We start from the raw sequence: 20,419 nt of genomic DNA on the forward strand, positions 1-20,419 counted from the left end.
CCTGGCCTAAGGCATTTGTGGCGGAGCTATGCAAGGAAGAGAATGGGTCTATCAATGTCTATTAGCCATGTGAACAAAAACAAAAAACAAACCCCTCCAGACGCACCATCTCTTTGAATATCGCTGTTTCAGGGGCAAACAACAGATGGTGTATGAGTTGCAATTTATATTAATCAGCCTTCCCCAAATTGATGACTTCTAGATGTTCTGGATTACAAATCCCATGACCCCTGGCCATTGGCCACACTGACGGTGGCTGATGGGAATTCAAATCTTAACATTAGGTGAACAGCATAGTGGAGATGGGGAAGGTTGCATATGTTCCAAATGGCATGGGCAATTTTTAAAGGACAAATGGGAAGTTTTTCTAGGAGAGGTTTGGGCTGAATGGTTGAAAGCACCGCTTAAAGTGAAAAGTACAAAGCAGGCTTTTATTTTTTAGCTGCATGAAGTATGTGTGGAACAAATAAAGAAAAGTGCTTTTCAGCCTTGGCTGTTACATTTTACTGAGAGGGGATTAACCACCCACTACCTACAGTTTCTTCTGAGAATAATGCAATGTGAGGATTGGCTTAAATATAATCACATCAAGGGCTTCTGAAGGCCTGGTTATATTCCGATAATGAACAGATCACCTGGAAGTGTTTCATCTGCAGATAAGTATCTGCAGATAATGTTTTCAAGTGTCTTGTGATTTGTACCCACTTCCCTTTGGTTTTTAGTAGGTGCCTGGAGTGACCTGTGCTTCTGCAGCTAGGTTGGTATCCTTTCTGTACTGGGTGTGTAAAGTATCCCCTTTCTCTTATCAGGAAATCGCACAGTAGCTTCTGCAGCTCCAGTGAATCTAAAACACATATAGGATGCCATTCAAGAAGCCCCGAGAGTCCCTACCGTCTCTTTTATACATATGCTTTCCCACAATGCTGCTATACTGTACTGGAAGCATGTAGCAGAACAGTACCATCTGGGTTATATTTCCTAGTGCCAGCATAAGGTCAACAGACATGCGTTTTGGCTGACGTCAGTATCTTACTGCCTGAGCCTGTGAATCATTTGAAACAGTTTGGGAAAACATTTGCAAAATAGGAATTGCATCACAGACTTCAGAAAGTCCCTCACCAATCCACTTGCACACCTTAAGCCAGTGGTTCTCAAAGGGTGTGGCAGGAGAGGATGGAAACTGTGGCAGTAACATTCAAGGACAATCAAATAAACATTTGAACATTTCAGTGGAGTATAGAATAATATTGAGCCTGATTTGTTTGCAGCAAAGCTTGTCTGGAAGTTATACAATGTCTGATCTGTTTATTGAGCATTCATAGCAATTTATTTGCACAGAGGTTATGTGAGTCCCACTTTTTATTGAGCATTTGTCCAGATTTGTTCATGCAAAGGTTTTATGGCTGATCAACCAATTTAACGCTTTCTGGTGCATTTTCTCATCACTTTCCTTACTGCGAAAAGCCTGGTTGCTTTGAAGTGGGTTTTTTTGTGTGTGTAAGTGCTTTAATCTACTTTAATTGCACATATCTAAATTTGTTGGAATGCAATCGATTCCCTCCTGCAAAATAGAAACAGGCTGGAGGTGACCTGAGTCATCAGTTTCAGCAGGTTTTACACTTTTGTGCTTTTTCTGCAGTTAAATATAATAGTTGTGGCCGTGCAGTTAAATAGAAACACCCTTCAGCTATTCTAAACTCGAAATAGCAGAGATCACAAATGTTTTAAATGAGGTCTACTTTTCCTACCCAAAATATTCAAACTGTGAGAAGTGTCCTATTTTCACAGTGCCTGTTAAGAACAAAATATGAGACAAGGAAAAGAAGTGACTAGAAACCTCCAGAATACATACCACCAGTGGTATCCGGTCCCCAATAAATTAACCCCTTGACAGGGGAGGTTACTCCCTTCTGGTGTGTACCATTGTGCTGCTAATGTCAGATTTTAAAGCCCTGTTCATGCATTACTCTTGTGTAGACAATTTATAGTTTCAAGCTAGAGGGGTGCTGTGCTTCTCGCCTTCCACATCACTACTTTAGCTTGACCCTCTGAGCTTTCTTGTCTGTAAGGGGATCCCTTTGCTCGAGCTGCTACTCCTCGTTATCTGGGGCACACAGTTATTTGTGATTCCTGAATGCATGGAGTCCTTAAGTGTGAGCAATTGCATGGGCAAAGGGTTTCATTTGCAGATGGCCATGCTCAAGGCATGGTTGTTGAAGGGCAGAGCTAGTGTGGCAGCAATGGTAACTGGACAAGGAAAGGAAGAAGAAGAAGAAGAAGAAGAAGAAGAAGAAGAAGAAGAAGAAGAAGAAGAAGAAGAAGAAGAAGAAGAAGAAGAAGAAGAAGAAGAAGAGGAGTAGTAGTAGTAGTAGTAGTTTGGATTTGATATCCTGCTTTATCACTACCCAAAGGAGTCTCAAAGCGGCTAACATTCTCCTTTCCCCTTCCCCATAACAAACACTCTGTGAAGTGGGTGGGGCTGAGAGACTTCAAAGAAGTGTGACTAGCCCAAGGTCACCCAGCAGCTGCATGTGGAGGAGTGGAGACGAGAACCCGGTTCCCCAGATTACGAGTCTACTGCTCTTAACCACTACACCACACTGGCTCTGCATGGAAATAATGCATGGATGGGACTCTATGGTCTGCCATTAACACCATAGCTGCCAAGTTATCCCTTTTTTACAGGGATTTTCCCTTATGCTGAATAGGCTTCCTCGCGAGAAAAGCGAAAACTTGGCAGCTATGATTAACACTACAATACTATACATGTCCACTTGGAAGTGAGCTTCATCCTAGGTTAGCAACTATAGGATTACAAACTTGACCTTGAAGACCAATACTATGTTGTTTTAGGACCCCACCACCACCACCACTGAATTTTTTATTTATTTCAGCAGTCCAACCCAGACATACAATTTAGTTACTTATATATTCATTTTAGCAGTTTTACTGAGTGTTTCAATGATGATTATTTTGTGCATAGTGGTTTTTAATAGTTGAGAGTGGCATTCAGCTGTGTTTTAGCTACTATTTTATGATGTACACCAGATTGAGAGCTCTCTGATTAAGCAGTTTGGAAATCTTTCTAAAGAAATACAATAAAAAAATAATACTGGAAGCTGTACATCCACAAGTATTTGCAAATTCTCAAGTTGATCTTCTGCTGAAGACAAAGGAGAGGTGGGAAGGAAGTTGAAATATGTGTTTTTTTCTTTTGTTCGATATTGAAGACATTGGTTGTAGTTAAATAGCGATGAGGGTTCAGGCTCTTGAAGCAAAGCTCACCTGTGCACATAAATGTTGTGAAATCCAAAGAAGCCGTTTCTAATTCTTTTTGGTTCGAGGCTGAATTTACAGTTCTCTTATTCCCAAGTCATGCACAAGAGTTATTGCATGCATGACAAACATTCAAAGTCACTGTGCTTTCCACTTGTTTGTTGTTATTATTATCCCCCCTCCTCACATCTTGCACTTCTGGGGATGTCTGGCCCACTTTAGGCTAAAAATAACTCTGCTGCTGCTGAACGTGACTGAGTCATCGCCCACGAGTTCTCAGCTTTGCAACACAACCTCTCATCTTTCAGCATTTCTCTGCAATTGCAAGAAGGAAGAAGCTGGTTGCAGGGAGAGCACTGCTTCAGTGAGATTTCATGTGTAGAGGCACTTTATACAGAGAAAACAGAATTGCATCTGCCTTCTTCTGTGGCCCTGGATACAGCAGATACACACTTAAGTGTGCTGTGCAGACAGTTACTTCTAAGCGGTATTGATTAAGGGCTGTCAAAATGCCTGTCACTATGATGAATGGAATGCATGTGGAGGGCTGCCTTATATGCTGCAGGGATCCAGAGTGTGCGAGGTGTGTGTGTTTGTGCACTCTGTACACTCACGATGTAATGCACTCCTCTGTGGGGCCCCAGTACAAAGAACTGATGATGGGCAGCAATGCAGCGATTGTGGCAGAATTTGCTACCGCTTCAGTGGGGAAGCCCCCATATGCAGTCCTTCCAACCCATTGTCAGAGAGGGAGGCAGCAGCATCCCATGGTTCTTCAGATGCCCTCCCATGTTGTTCAGGGTTTCTCCGGACAAGAATTACAGTTTCAAATGGCTCATCCTGAAGACTTGGGGAAGAAATAAACTTCCTGATATAGCTCTGCTAACCACTTTGGCTTTTTGTTTTAGCCCCTGCTAAATATAACCACCATTCAAAATTGGGAAAGGAGTACGACAAGGCTGTATATTTTCTACCTGCCTATTTAACTTATATGCAGAATTCATAACGCGAAAGGCTGGACTGACTGAATGAATCCCAAACCAGAATTAAGATGGCAGAAAGTGAGGAGAAATTAAGGAACCTTTTAATGAGGGTGAAAGAGGAGAGCGCAAAATATGGTCTGAAGCTCAACATCAAAAAAAAAAAACAACAACCAAAAAAACCCCTAAGATCATGGCCACTGGTTCCATCACCTCCTGGCAAATAGAAGAGGAAGGAATGGAGGCAGCGAGAGGTTTTACTTTCTTTGGTTCCATGCTCACTGCAGATGGTGACAGCAGTCACGAAATTAAAAGATGCCTGCTTTTTGGGAGAAAAGCAATGACAAACCTAGACAGCATCTTAAAAAGCAGAGACATCACCTTGCCTACAAAGGTCCGTATAGTTAAAGCTATGGTTTCCCCAGTAGTGATGTATGGAGGTGAGAGCTGGACCATCAAGAAGGCTGATCTCCGAAGAATTGATGCTTTTGAATTATGGTGCTGGAGGAGACTCTTGAGAGTCCCATGGACTGCAAGAAGATAAAACCTATCCATTCTGAAGGAAATCAGCCCCGAGTGCTCACTGGAAGGACAGATCTGAAGCTGAGGCTCCAATACTTTGATCACCTCATGAGAAGAAAAGACTACCTGGAAAAGACCCTGATGTTGGGAAAGATGGAGGGCACAAGGAGAAGGGGACGATCCAGGGAATGAGATGGTTGAACAGTGTTCTCGAAGCTACCAACATGAGTCTTACCAAACTGCGGGAGGCAGTGGAAGACAAGAGTGCCTGTCGTGGTCTGGTCCATGGGGTCACGAAGAGTTGCACATGACTAAATGGCTAAACAACAACATCAAAATGTAAGCACGGGCTTGTGGAAGCATTATTTTACATGTTCGTTGTTTTTAAAAACACATGTGCAATTTTATGGATTTTGATTTGAACTCTTCCAGATTTATGTTGGCACAGTAGAAATTCCAGGGCTCCAAGTCCATAAACAGTTAAGGGAGAACAGTAAAAACTATATTCATATTGGCCTGGTCCACATATACTCAAACAATGGTTTGCTGAGACTGCACTGCACTCCTGATCTTTTGTACTCCTGTGACATGCTGAGCTAATCCAACGTTTGGCTTAGCATGTTATCCTAACCTGAGTTTGCGCTTAGGAACCAACTTGGCTGCAGCTCATGGTTAGCAAGGACAGATATTAACCGTGAGCTTGAGTTTGGGCAACCTGCTAAGCCAAACCTTGACTTAGCACAGTCTGGCTTAGGAATCAAATAAAGACGAAGGAGGAACAAAGCAGCTGCAAGCTCCTCTCTGGGAGTCTGTATATTTGTGCAGCCCTGGTAAGCCATAGTTTGGCTAAGCAAGTTATGTGAATAAATTCATTGTTTTATTTCAAATAAAAAGGAACTAAAAAAAAGAGAGAGTCAGTTGGGTGGCATTTGTGTCAAATGTATTGTTTGCTCCTAAAGTAGCTTCATAGGATCAGATGATTGATTCTTTTTATTTTCCAGCTCCAGTTCTTCCTTGCACATATCTGCAATGTGAGTCTAGGGAATACAGCTTGGTAGAATAAATGAAAAAGCCTGATGCTTCAGTATTGGTGCTGAAAAATTAATTTTTATTGCTGGTACAGTTGTATCACTGCAGAAAGTTACGCTCTAGCAAAGCCAGTCCTCCTGCAATATATGGTTCTACATGAACAAATCCTATTATAGGGATGGGTAAATTGCCCAGAAGGAGATTTCTCTGTGTTCAGGATTCCTGCTATTGGAATTTTGCAACTACTACCCAAAGTTGACCATGGAAACAAGCATACACCATCATCTTGGCAAGTTCTGCAAGCAACTTGAGGCCAAGCAACTGAATGTGGGCTTCTAGTCCACTCTGTCTGACCTTTGTAACAATCCCCAGGCCACATCCTTCACAAGCCCTGCTTTGCTCTCTCTTTACTGGAACATGTCTTTGAACTCCAATAATAAACACCATCTTCAACTCCTCGGAAGATTCCATCAACGGTGTCTCCAAAAATTTTTACACATCACTTGGGAAGACAGGCAAACTAATGCCAATGTACTGGAAGCAAAGATCACCAGTGTCAAAGCAATGGTTCTTCAACATCAACTTCATTGGACTGATCATGTTGTGCGGGTGCCTGATTTTCGTCTACCAAAGCAACTACTCTATTCCAAACTTAAAAATGGAAAGCGTAATGCTGGTGGTCAACAAAAGAGGTTTAAAGACTCTCTCAAGGCAAATCTAAGAAAGTGTAGTATAAACACCAACAAATGGGAAACACTGGCCTGCGAGAACAGCCTTTATGGAAGACAATCTTACTCAGCTACCAGTGATCGCCAAAGGAGGAGGAGGAGAAGGTCCCTTGCTTGTCTGGATGGAGGACAGAGATTGGTGTGTGAACATGTGTAGATGCTAACCTAGTGTACAAAGATAAAATTTGCATTTGTTGCTCTACTGCCATGCACATGGTACTCTGAAGGTTGCCCAGAAAGGAATGTGGGCGGAAAAGGTTCCCCACCCTTGTCTTTAAGCTTTTTTTTTTTCACTTCAGCAAGTCTTTGGTGAGCAGTTCAAAGTGTCCCTTAAGCATTCTGATGGTTTGCAATGTCAGAAAACACAACCGACTGTCCAGATATTTGTCAAAGCCCCATATAGAAACAGACACTGAGAGAGAGATCCATTAGTTTCCATGTGGAAACTGCTGCATATGCGTGCTTTGGAGAGGGGACAGTAGGCTGCATAAATATTCACAGGCACATCAAGGTGTATGCAACTCTCTGCAGTTCTCTGAACTGGGGTGGCAACACATGTTTTTCACTGCAGCCAGTCAAAATATCCCTGTGTTGTTTGTCTTCTAATCAGCAGAGTGTATTTGCAGTTGACCGAGGCATTTTAAACCTGACAAAATTACACTGCTGAACTCGCAGAAGATTTACTCTCATTAACAATGTAAGCTCTACAGAGGAATTTCACTGGGAAATTCTGTCGGTGGGAAGAACAGAGGATAATTTAAGAAGATGAGTTTTTAATGAGTTGCAGCTAAGCTGTGCACCAAAGCCAAATTTGAACACGTTTTGTAATTATTTCCATTCTGTTCTTTAAACCCAGGGAAAAGAAACTAGTTATGAGGTGAAACCTCCAGAAAAAAAAATGTTGTCTCAGCAGGGAAACATGAGCTTATTGGACTCCAAAGCACAACCCTTAATACATCGAATTTATCTCCTTTGTTACTGTCCATGGTACTGCTTCTATTTTTCCCTTCTGCACCTAAGGTCACATCCACACCACTGCCATTTGTTAAGCATGCTGGGAAGTGTAACTCTCTGAGGGGTAAACTACAGTTCCCAGAATTCTTTGGGGGATGCCATTTTCATTCAATGTGCATTCAGTGAACTTTAAATGTATGGTGTGGATGTTGACCTCAGAGCAATTTTTTTTGGGGGGGGCACTGTGGAGGAGCCACTACCACTTCCTACCTACACCCTGCCAACTTTTTGCAGCTGCAGTAGCAAGTGTGTACAGCAAGGTGGCTGTTTCCCCCCCCCCTTCATTTTCTTTAAATAACATAAAATCCCTCCCATTGATGTCAATGGAAATTAACTCTGCCATAGATTCCTTTTTACCCTTCCAAATTTAATATTCAAATTCTGTCTGAGGTTTCCTGTTTTGCAACTGGAGCTGTCTGCTTTACAAGATCTTGGAAATATGCAATTGAAGATGTGCAAAGTGCCATGTCTTTAAAGACAGCAGGATGAGACATTAGTGAGATTTCTCATTTCTCTGTAATAAGCTCAATTTTTATTAGATTGCACAAAGCACTGAGGCACTTGTATGGTAGTATAATGGAAATTGAATTAAATCAGTAGGATGAATTGATTTGGTTTCAAATGTTACAAGTGAAATCCTGGTTTCATATCGTTTTATTCCACTTGTTTTGCTGTAGGGCACAGGATAAAACTAGAGTCATGTGCAAACGAATACTAACAGGAATTGTAGCATGATACCTTTCTAGAAATCTTGGCTTTCTGTTCTTCCTAGTTAACACCAAGCATCAGTTTTAGAATTTGTTCTAGCCACAACTGAAGTAAACTATAGAGCACAGGTAGTGAAGGTGGTGCCCTTCAGGTGTTGCTGGACTACAACTACCATTAAGTTTTACCATTAACTTCTTCTGAAGAAGTGTGCATGCACACGAAAGCTCATACCAAAATAAAAACTTAGTTGGTCTTTAAGGTGCTACTGAAGGATTTTTTTTATTTTGTTTCGACTCAGACCAACACGGCTACCTACCTGTAATTAAGTTTTGTTGTTACTGTTTTTAGATTTCATTTTGACTCCATATGGGGCCCAGTCCATGAAGAAATGGCTCCTACTGTACTAATCTCTCTGTGCACGTCTTCGTGTTCCATTTTTAGAAGTACATTATGTGTATACAAAATAGAAAGCCTTCACTGAGTGAGGAATGCCTTCGTGATGAAGGTATATCTGGCCCCAACTCTGTTTTTGAAGCCTTTATTCTTTGCTCGGACATTTTAGATATTTTTCGTTAGCTGAATGGTTATATTCTCCTTCGTTTTAATATGTTGTTGGTTTGTATGTTTCCTTCACCCAGCTCAAATTCTCTCTTAATCTGTTCAAACACTGCCCCTGCTCTCTGCTTAACAGAGGTTAGCCCACATGAGATTAATAAATGGATGATCTTGCACTGAGAAAGAGCAATTGCACCTTATATCCATCATCTGACCTCAGGTGGTATCATTTTACACTAATAAGGAGCATCTTATGAAATACTTTGTACAATATATAATATTTGCATTGTCTATCATTCATATGACCCATTTGGGGGAAAGGGTTCAGTTGCAATCTCTGTATGTTTGTTGAAATTGTGAAAAACAGACTTAACATTAATATATATGAGATCAAGACAAGGACTAGGGAGCTGCTGCAGAGACTGCAATAGAAATTCAATTCTCTGTACAGTGGAATTGAGAGCAAAGCCTGGTCCTCGAGCAAAACGGATTGCTGTTCTGCATTCACAGGGCAAAGCTTGTAAGGGTCTAGTGCATTTCAAATTGCATTGCAATTTATTTATGCTTCAGGGCAGTGCGTTGTCTCAGAAAACAAATCGTTTACTTGTATTGCTGAAAGTTATCTTGAGAAGCAACTGCAAGTTATACAACTTGACTGATTCTAGTCTAAGCTGTTTAATGGTACATTTAATGTCCTGGTTTGTAGAAACTGCATATCTAATATTTTTTCCAGATCAATTAATTCTCTGAGCAAATGAGAATTAAATTATCTAGTCAAGCAGCACATCTTCTTAAAACTTATAGTTCTTATGCTCATGTATCCTGCCTCACAGCCAACACATGCAAACAGTGGCTCTTACAATTAAGTAAGAAAGACATCATTAGATAGATAGTTTATTACGGCCATAGACCCATATTCAATACCGATATACATCATACAACAAAGCAGTAGAAAGACATCATTATTCAAGCAAGTAATTGTGTCTGCTGCAAGTTTGCACCAAGTTCAGGATTTGCAGAGTTCATTTTTTTCAAAATTGTTTGCAAAATGTCACACAAGTGATCATTTTCTGTGAATATTCATTGGACCATGATGCACTACTAGGCTGTTTCAAAAAAACTTTTTCATAATAGCAAATCCTGCTATGTTTGTTTCAATTTAGGCAAGTAATCTCCTTAATAAAACAAGTTCATTTATTTAGAGTCAATATCTTCTGCCTTTTGATTTCTTTGAGTTAAAATGGCACCAATTTCTAGGGAAAGTTTGTGTTTATTCATGAAAGATCACTGTGTCGGGGGTGCATGTCTGAAAGCATGCACTGTACCTTTCCCCTCCTTGAGAACATCTGTTCAATGAGAGGGGGGCAGTAATTCTAATAGAAATATAATTGAGGATTCCCTTCCACTGGTTAACACAACATTGCAGGCCTGCTTTAAGGTTTGCCATCCACTGACACAGTCAGCCACTCTACATTGCATGTAAACAATGTTTCCGTGTGCTCTGGTTTCCGTCATGGTGTTCCATTGTGCCAGAAGTGCTTTAGCCATGCTGGCCACATGACCCATAAAGCTGTCTGCAGACAAATGCCAGCTCCCTCAGCCTGAAAGCGACATGAACACCACAACCCCATTGTCGCCTTTGACTGTACTTAACCATCCAGGAGTCCTTTACCTTTTTTTTTTTAACCTTTATTGCATGTGAAAGGGGCTTCCTGCATTTGCAGAGAGGTGGAGAGAAAGAAGCTTCACTACCCTATGCCAGTGTTGTGCAGGATCCAAGATGGATCAGCTGCACAAACCATCTCCATTGCTCTTCTTGCCACCTGTGCTCCCCCAATAAAGTAATGACTTTTTCCTTTTCTCTCCAATCAGCACTGCCGTACCCTGAAAGTCGAACGGAATCCGCTCCAGAAGTCCATTTGACTTCCAAAACATTCAGAAACCAAAGAGTGGTTTCTGATTGGCTACAGGAAGCTCCTGCAGCCTATCAGAGGCCACGGAAGCCCCATCAGACGTTCGGGTTCCAAAGATTGTTTGCAAACTGGAACAGTCCCTTCTGGGTTTGTGGCGTTCGGGAGCCAAAACGTTCGAGAACTAAGCTGTTCAAAAACCAAAGTACGATTGTACCTGTATTTGGAATCTGGACATCTCCACCAGGGTTCTTCTAGCCCCCTCCTTCCTTTCCTGCCTTGCAGTTCCTTCTATGTACCCACCCCTGCAGTGGTAACCATTATATGGCCAGAATTCAAGTTATGAAACCCATGTCGAGGTTCTTGGAAACAATTATGAAATTTTACACAGGGACAGTGCGAAGGGCATCAAAATTACAAAAGAGAAAGAGCTGCAAAGAAGGATGGGCTCAATAATTCAGGAAAAACCAACAAAGCAAGATGATATCTCAAATTACTTTCCTATTCAGGAGCCATGAATCAGGAGTTCAGGGATCAGGCAAGACATTCAGAACTGGACAGAAGCAATGAAGATGTCCCAATAGTTTCCATGCCCTGCCCACCAAGCTTTGAAAGATGAGGCGTGGCAAGCTCACTTGCAAAAATACATTCACTTTGTGGGAATGTTGAGGTTGCAAATACGTGCTACTTCAGGGTGGGCAACTCTGCTCCCATCTGTGAAGCTGGTGCCTGGTTCTAGGCAACAATTCTGCCTCTCTCTGTTCAGGCAGCTGATCATTTTTTGCCACCTCCTCAGTTGCCTCCCTGCTTAGTTGCCCACAGCCCTTCCCAGCCTCCACTGAGACTTTCCTCTCTGCTAGAAAATCAGGGGAGGAGCTGGAATCACTGCGCCTCCTTCTGATATTGCTGAGGTCAAGGTGCAGGTGGGAGAGTCCCCTCCAACAACCTCAGTTCCTATCAGTCAGCACTCCATTTGCTGCTTTCTCCTCCTGTATCACAGTCTCCCAATGCAAGCCTGATCCTGACAGTACTACAGGGCTTCTGACACTCAGCTGTATCGATCATGACTCAAGCATATTAAGTTTTGCTTGATAAAATTAGTGCAATGTCCATATTATTCCATTTCACCTGAAGGCTATGGAGGACTTCATAAAGAATTTAGATGATAATAATAATAATAATAATAATAATAATAATAATAATAATAATAATAATAATTTTTATTTATACCCCGCCCTCCCCAGTCAAAACCGGGCTCAGGGTGGCTAACACCAATAAAATTACAATAAAAGAAAAGAAAACAATTAAAATACAGATTAAAATACAATATTAAAATTTAAAATGCAGCCTCATTTTAAGTAGTCCATAAATCCACCACAAAAGAGGAAAACACAGGGGTTAGACTGAATTCAACCCAAAGGCCAGGCGGAACAGCTCTGTCTTGCAGGCCCTGCGGAAAGATGACAAATCCCGCAGGCCCCTGGTCTCCTGTGAAAGAGCGTTCCACCAAGTTGGGGCCAATACTGAAAAGGCCCTGGCCCTAGCTGAGGCCAATCGAGCCACCTTATGGCTTGGGATCTCAGAATATTGTTGTTTGTGGACCTCAAGGTCCTCTGCGGGGCATACCAGGAGAGGCGGTCCTGTAGGTACGAGGGTCCCAAGCCGCATAGGGCTTTAAAGGTCAAAACCAGCACCTTAAACCTGATCCTGTACTCCACCAGGAGCCAGTGCAGCTGGTAAAGCACTGGATGAATGTGATCCTGCGGCCGGGACCCCGTAAGGAGGATCACATTCATCCAGTGAAATGGAGCAATTCAGAACATGTAGTCTACCTTTTCAATCCTGCAAAAATTGTCTATTTTGTTCTTTAGAAAATTTTGTTTGTTGGTTTGTTGCCCACTGTGTCCAAACAACTCTATAGCTTTTGACATGAGACAAACTAGGCATCTTACCTTTTATTTAATTTAATCTTGTGCCCTGCGGAAGATTTTATTTATAGACAGCAGAAGGTGAAACAAAATTGCTTATGTGCATTTCCCTTAATGGATCAGTGACACCCTAGGTTAAAAAAAGCCCAGTGAAACCAAGTTCACAAATCTGATTAAAACTCAATGAGCATTTAATGCCACATAAAATGCTTTGATTTATTCTCAAATCAGAATTAGTTTCAATCCTTGGCTAGATATGATAGGTTAAAATTTGAAAAAAGAAAGCTTGCTGTGACACGCGTGATGAAGTGTTAATCCTGAAATCTGATCCATATTTTTATTTTAATTCATTTTGCTTCCCTGAGGAAACAAGGTTTCTAGACCCTTACCACAGTTTTTTAAATGCCTTATTAGTGAAAACACAAACATCCGGGAAAAGCCATGAACTCCACAGTTGCTTCATCTCAACGTAATGACTGTGCTCGGTTACAAGATGGCTGTATACCAAGAAAGACTGAAATGAAATTACACGACTTAACACTTAGAATACAACTAGAGGGTTTTTAAGAGGGTTATTTTGTTATCTTTTGTTATCTACCCTAACCCTAACCCTTTCAAGCCGAGGAGGGGAGGTATGTGACAAAGATGCCCTTCAAAATACTACAGCAATTTATCAATTCCTTCCCTGTGTGTAGGCAGGCCTTTCTGGTTCAGAATGTAAGGACAGACATAGCAGTCCGTTCCATGTCAGTTTCACATGTACTCAATCATATGTCTGTTTTGTCCCGGTTTTTGAGATTATTATTATTTTAAATACCAATATATTGTGGCACATTTTTTATGCATTCTTCCCCCAAAATATGCATTTTTGAATTGGTTGCCAATGCATTTTCCTCTAAAATATTCATACAGTGGTACCTCGACTTACGAATAACTCGACTTACGAATGTTTCTACTTACGAATGGAGCTCCGTCCGCCATCTTGGATGCGGTTTAGATAGGATTTTTTCGACTTACGAATTTTTAGATAGGGTTGCTTCAACTTACAAATTTTTCCTCCCAGTGCATTCCTATGGGATTCGACTTACAATTTTTTTCGACTTACGAATGTGCGTTTGGAACACATTAAATTCGTAAGTCGAGGTACCACTGTATTTGTATTTGGCCTGTGCATAGCTGCCCCATTCTGCCCCATGGTCCTGAGCCAGGGGTCCCTAATCAGGCTGACCCATCCTAAGCTGGCCCATGGACCACCATCTCTGCCCAAATTGAACATACATAACTACATAATCGCATGAGCACTGTTCCAGAGTATTTTTCATTCGCATGTATTGGTTAATGAAGAAATTACATATCTTTTTACTTATGAGTGTTGAACTAATTGGCTGATGAAGAATTCAGCGAAACAGTAGTTGTTATCCGGAAACACTGTTTAGCAGAGATCAGAATTGGACATTTGCTGATTATACAAAGCTTCACGGGTTGTTTTCCACCGGGTAAAGTCTGGCACCGTGATTCATTTAAGGACTTTCAGAGACTTCAGTTTGTTAGTTTTGATGTTTTGAATCATTCCATGAAGTTTTTTACATTGTAATTGTTTCTGGCCACCGTGTTGCTTTTGATATTGCTAATTGAACATACAGCTGGCAGGGGAAGTAGACTGAGGTGTCAGTAGAGTTTAGGAGGAACCCCAAAGTTCGCAGAAGTACAAAAAACCTTTAGGGGTGGGAAAACACTAAGGGGGACAGATTTCCCCCATATAGTCCAATCAGGACTGAGCATACTCAGTGAACATGGAATGCTGTCTTACTGTTGAGGAGGGAGAATAGAAACATAGGATGCTGTTCATGTGCTGTGTCAGACCATTGGCCCTTCTAGCTTGGTACTGTCTCCATTTACTGGTACCAACTCTCCAGGGTTTCAGGCAGGGTTCTCTCCCAGCCCTACCTAGGGTTGTGAGAGATCAAACCTAGGATCTTTTGCTGCTCTGCCACCATTCCCAAAGGAAAACTTGGGTAGGGGGATAAAATGTAGTATCCTGGGAAAGGACATAGATAGCTGGCTGGAAACCTGAATGAGAAGCCTCTATGCTGCAACATTTTGCTTCAGCCCCCACTTTTGGGGGTCTTTTTTTAACCCCCTGCTTCACAAAGCTGAGTGCCTGGATCTGTGTTCCTCCCTGCAGCCCATTCCACACACTCTCTGTATGCTAGAAATGACAATTCCATTGTTGCGAGTTATCCCAGGGTGAAATGTGAATCAAGAGTCCCTAATTTTGCTCTCTCTCACACTTTTGATTCACCACTTGAGCATGTAAACAAGTCAGAAACTGAAGTGCATCAGAGGTGGCCACCCCAGGATAAAGGATTATGTAAACAAGCCCTTCAAGAAACCATGTACGACATCAGCCTCTGGGCAAGCCTTTGGTGTTTATGTTCCCTGAATCAATCTTCCTTGCTCTCTGAATAAGCGATTTGAAATAGACTTTAACAATAATATGTAATTTGTAAGCTCAGTAAAATTGCTGCCTCCTGTAATGAGTTCTTCTCAGTAGAAATTCTATTTCCCAGGAAGCAATTTTATTCTTTTTATATAACACTTCGCCAGTGATAAAAAAGGGGTATAATTACAGAATTGAGAGTACTTGAAGTTCTGGCTGTATAAAAGTGACAAAGCTTGTAAGATGGTGAGAGTGCATGCTCTGCTTTGATGGAGTTTGAAAATAATGACGAGGAGGACAAGAATTATACAAAAGGCCATTGGCTAGATTTGTCCTTGTTTGGCTTATTTTTAATGCACCAAATCTAGTATTCATTTGGGATACACATGTGGTAGATAATCTTGTTTCTAAGGTATTCTCTATTTGAATTTCCTATGTCTTTGGGTTGTTTACGTATCAATTAGTGAACAAATGCATCAGTTCACACCTTCAGGACCATGGTCCCCAGGAAAGGGTCCAATAGTGCAAGATGTAATTATCTTGCTTAAAGGAACCAGGTTTGAGTCTGGTCAGTTCTAGGTAGGAAATCACCTTGATTTCCTACATGATACTGAGTTCCATGATGGAAGAAAGGCAGGCGGGTAGGTGGGTGTCTCTTTGTGTGTGTTACCTTTTAATTAGGTCCTCAGTGAAAAACAAGTTCTAAATTCAGAGTATAAGTAATATGCTCCAGTAAGCCAGAACAGTAAGCCAAAGAGCCAGAACTGAACCAAAAAGAAAGTGAATTTGAAGATATATTAAGCAAAACTGACAAATACTGAACAATTGTAAATACGCACATTCAAAATAAATAGTAAATGATGTAGAACTAATAAAACAGCAAGAGCACAATGCAAAATAAACAGTACATGAAAAGGTTTACATAAATAAATGAAATAATTGCAACGGAGCCTACTACATGCACTAAAAAATAAAATAAAGCCGATTGCACTTGCTGCTTAAGGTATATAATAAATTATAAATGGAAAATGAAATATAAGAAAGCAATTATTTTCCTAGCACCCTCCTTCCAGTCCAGCTAACTTAAAGAGCAAACGCAAGTAATGGGTACCACTATATTTTGTAAAATCCTTCTAAAGCATGATGGGAAAACTTGCTGGTACTTAAGATGTTAAAGCAAAATACTGACATAAGGACTTTGTGCAGTAATGAGTCAAAGATTGTTGGAGAGAGGTTTCCACTGGAAGATTATAGATGGGGGGGGGAGATATCCAGTTCATGTCCTACGTCCTCATTTTACCTTATCATTAAATAGGGGGGGGGTTTCCCCTTGAACAGCTGCTTCCCAGTTTACTCAGAGACATAAACTCTGAACAGGAAGCATGTAATATGAAAAGATATCCCAACATATAAACTCATCAAATTAATGGAATGTTTCATACCTAATTTTTAAAAAATATTCTGTGTTGTTCCAGCACAGGCTCAGACAAGTCACAGAGATAAATTCTTTCATTTTCATTGCTTTTAATTAGACTAGGGAGTAAGCAAAAGTCACAGATCTGGGGAACCCTTTGGTGCTGCTATGAGAGAATTGTCAACTACTTAGTTGCCCAACTTCAAAGGATGATATACGGAAGTAGTTCCTTCCATTATTATAGGAAGTTACTTTTGTCAGAAGAAGGAAACCCCTGGCTCCATCCAACCTAACAGAAAAAAATTTGATATAAGAAGAGCATAAGAAGAGCTAGCTTTATTAGACCAATGACCCATCTAAGCCAGCATCTTGTTTTCACAGTGCCCAACTAGATGCCTGCAAATGGGATAGTGTTTTGCATTATTAGTGTTTTACGTTAGTGTTTGATGTGATATTTATAGTATATGTCAGGCTTCAGGAAATCCGATCCCTTCCCCTCACGGCAGGCTGCCAGCAATAGATAGACAAGAAGCTCTTACCAATGTCTTTTATTCAATGTTCACAGAGAGAGGCTTAGAAATGCTGCCTCTTTGGGTAATGGAGTTGCTCCGAGTAATCTCTCCCCCCCCCCATTCCCTTTCTCAGTCATCAACAGCACCACCACCCTTACAGTGGTTCCTTAAGGCCATTTGCCTCTTCGCTTTCTGCTCTCCCACTTTCTCTGCCCGCTGGGTTCTGGGAGAAGGGGGGGGGTCTGGAATGCTTTCCAATGATAACGTGTCAGCCAGCTGCTCTGGCTCTGCTCCTCCCACCTCCTCTACTTCCATTATTTCCCAGCTTTCTCCCTCTTCTATATCTGAGGCATGACCTTCTACAAACCACTGTTGTAAATCTATACTGTCTTCCTCACCTCTGGAAGGTTCAGGAGGAGGGGGGGTGGTCTCCACCATTCCTCCTCAGTCCAGTCCCTAACATCATACTGCATTAGGGGTCTACTTTTAGTAACTACCTGTGAACAGAGCTCACTGTAACTTGCATGCAACAGTTTCTCTATATGATGTGACTGCAGTCTTTATCGACATGTGTTTGTCCCAGGGTATAGTCTGAAGGCATAGGAGACCACCACTTTGCCCAAGCTAAGGAGGTTTGTGTCTGATCTCTGCTTGGGTGGGTGACCACCTAGGAACCACATTCGACTCTGTGGTAGAACAAAGGCAGGGTGGAAATGTAAGCAAATAAATCAATATGATTTCACTGTTTCCCTTGAAGAAAAAATTGTTGTGAAAGCCATGTTCATGTAATAACAGCCTGCTGGATGAGACCAATAGCCCATCTAGTCCAGCATCCTGTTCTCACAGTGGCCAGCCGGATGCCTGCGGGAAACCAGGGAGCAGAGCATAAACACAAGAGCAGCCTCCCCTCCCATGGTTTCCAGGAAGTGGTATTCGGAAGCATTACTGCCTCCAACTGTTCTCTCACTTTTTCACGTTGACACATATACCCCTGTGATCCCAGGCAAGGCAACCACATTTGCTATGGGATGGGGCCACCACCACACTTAATAATACGGTGGTATGTATTGTGAGGCATGTTGCTAGGAAAAGAAAGGGGGAAAGACACACACTTAATTTGATGCCTTTCCATAGCATGCACCACATGTATCACATTCACATTCAGTTTGCACTTTAAAAGGAAATGTCAGCCAGTAGGGGCTGCTTGTGATGACCCAGATTTATAGCAGGTTCATGCGTAGCTACACTGAAGACCACAGCTTAGTTTTCCTCTATTTGCCCGTCTTTACAGTATCATGCAATTGAACAAGAAAGTCTTTTATTCTACTTCCCACTGTGCACTATAATATATGCAACCTGAATTACATAGGTTACATCACAGAGATTACTGATAGTTTGCTTTTGAAAAAATAATGTCACCAAAGATTGCAGAGACAAATATGCAGCCCGGGGGGGGGGGGGGAGCACAAAATAGCAATATGCTGGTTAGTTGTCAGATAATTCCCTCCTCACTGTATTGATCTTTGGCACTATCCACGCATCTCATCTCTTTACACTTAAGCAATCCCAGATGGGCTTTCAGCTGAAAAACCTGTGAAGCATTAACTTGCTTAGCTACAAGAAAGCGTTCTTGCCCAAATCCATTAGTCTCATATGGAACAGAGATTAACCTGTGATTTACTTTGACTATGGCTGCAAAGGTGTGGTCAGTTTGACATTATTGGCTTCCATTTTCAAAGGGCATAGGGCAAAACTTCATTTTAGGTGCCAGCAAAGCGTGTCTTTCTAACATCATCATCATCATTATCACCATCATTGTTATTTTATTTTATTATTATTTATGTATCACGTCCTATGCAGCATCTTGAAGCAATTTCACAATACTACTACTTCTTCTTTCTTTGGCGATCACTCGTAGCCGAGTAAGATTGTCTTTCATAAACACGGTTTTAACAATGGGTCTCTGTAAGTGACTGTGGAGGCCAATTCTGGATCTACACATTCTTCCACAGTGAGGACATTGGTTTCCAGGCGGGAGTTGATCGAGTTGATCACGGTGTGGATCAGCTCATACAATACACAAATGTATGTGTGTATATTTTTCACCTAGATAACAAGTTACACTCTTTTCTTTTGCTTAGTCTATGGGTATTTATTCATTTGTGCTTTGGCCTTGCCAGTGAGCTGCCACATGGGAGCATTTCTATTTATTTATTTCATAAAATTTATACACTGCTTGATTGTAAAAACAAAGCAGAATATAAAACAAGAAAATCAGGAGTCCCCACACAGATTCTTAGTTGTATTGTTCAATAGGCACCAATGTTGCTATTTCCAAACGGTATTCAATCAAATACTGGAAAATTCATGTTTCACAATTATAGTTCATTGGGAGGTCATGTGCAAAATGACCCCAAAACTGGATTTTTTGCAGTAAGGAAAGTGACAGGAAAAGACACTTGATGTATGGGATAACACTTGCTTGGAAATAATGTCATCTAACTCTCCCACAAACGAAGCAGAATTAAATAGCTAACACTGTCTACTCAATAAACTGGTCATCTGCAAGTACCTATAGTGTCTTACCCAGGTGATATTTGCTTCTTAGAATGGGAGAGAGCCTGTCATCTAGTCTATCCTCTTCCCATTCCCACTCAGCTTATGCCAACCCATCATTATCTATTAATCAATTTACCCTTGGCGGTAAAAGGGCACTGAACTGGCTACGTGCCCAAACATTTGTGGCAGCAATGACCTTATTGATTTTTCTGAGTGACTCACTTTCATGGAGGCATCCCGTACAGGAAGTTCTTGATGCCATAGATCCTTCCCCTTGGCCTTGGAGAATTCTGGACAGAAAAGGCTAGTGACAGAGGCCAATAGGTTCTTCTGTTAGTCATCTCCAGGGAGGCAGCTAAATGCCAAAACACACATTTGGAGAAGCCATGAGGTATGCCTTTTTTGGAACAATAATATTATAAACAACAAGTGATATTTGCAGATACTAATGCCCCTTAAAAATATATCTCTCCCTGTACATAAAAAATGGAGAATAACAACTTAGATGTTTTATTCTGAGATGCTGATAAGGAATTTCTAATTTACTTTTTGAAAACTTGGCCAGTATGATAGTGAATTTGTCTTTCCTTTTAATCAGGCATCCCCAAACTTCGGCCCTCCAGATGTTTTGGACTACAATTCCCATAATCCCTGACCACTGGTCCTGTTAGCTAGAGATCATGGGAGTTGTAGGCCAAAATATCTGGAGGGCCGCAGTTTGGGGATGCCTGCTTTTAATGTATCCAGTGTCCCTGATATTTGTGCAGTGGTTTTTTAGAGAAGAGAAATCTAAAGAATTACCAATTTCCCTTTCTTGGGCATGATTCTTGCATGACCAGTCACA

General features: G+C 41.3%; 1 protein-coding gene across 3 annotated transcripts in view; it reads left to right on the forward strand.

Moving 5' to 3' along the window:
- DGKB (diacylglycerol kinase beta) overlaps nt 1-20,419 on the forward strand; it is a 360,345-nt gene that overhangs the window by 23,152 nt on the left and 316,774 nt on the right. The window lies entirely within an intron of this gene.

The sequence above is a fragment of the Zootoca vivipara genome, chromosome 12 (genome assembly GCF_963506605.1).
Source record: "Zootoca vivipara chromosome 12, rZooViv1.1, whole genome shotgun sequence".
Classification (NCBI taxonomy): domain Eukaryota; kingdom Metazoa; phylum Chordata; class Lepidosauria; order Squamata; family Lacertidae; genus Zootoca; species Zootoca vivipara.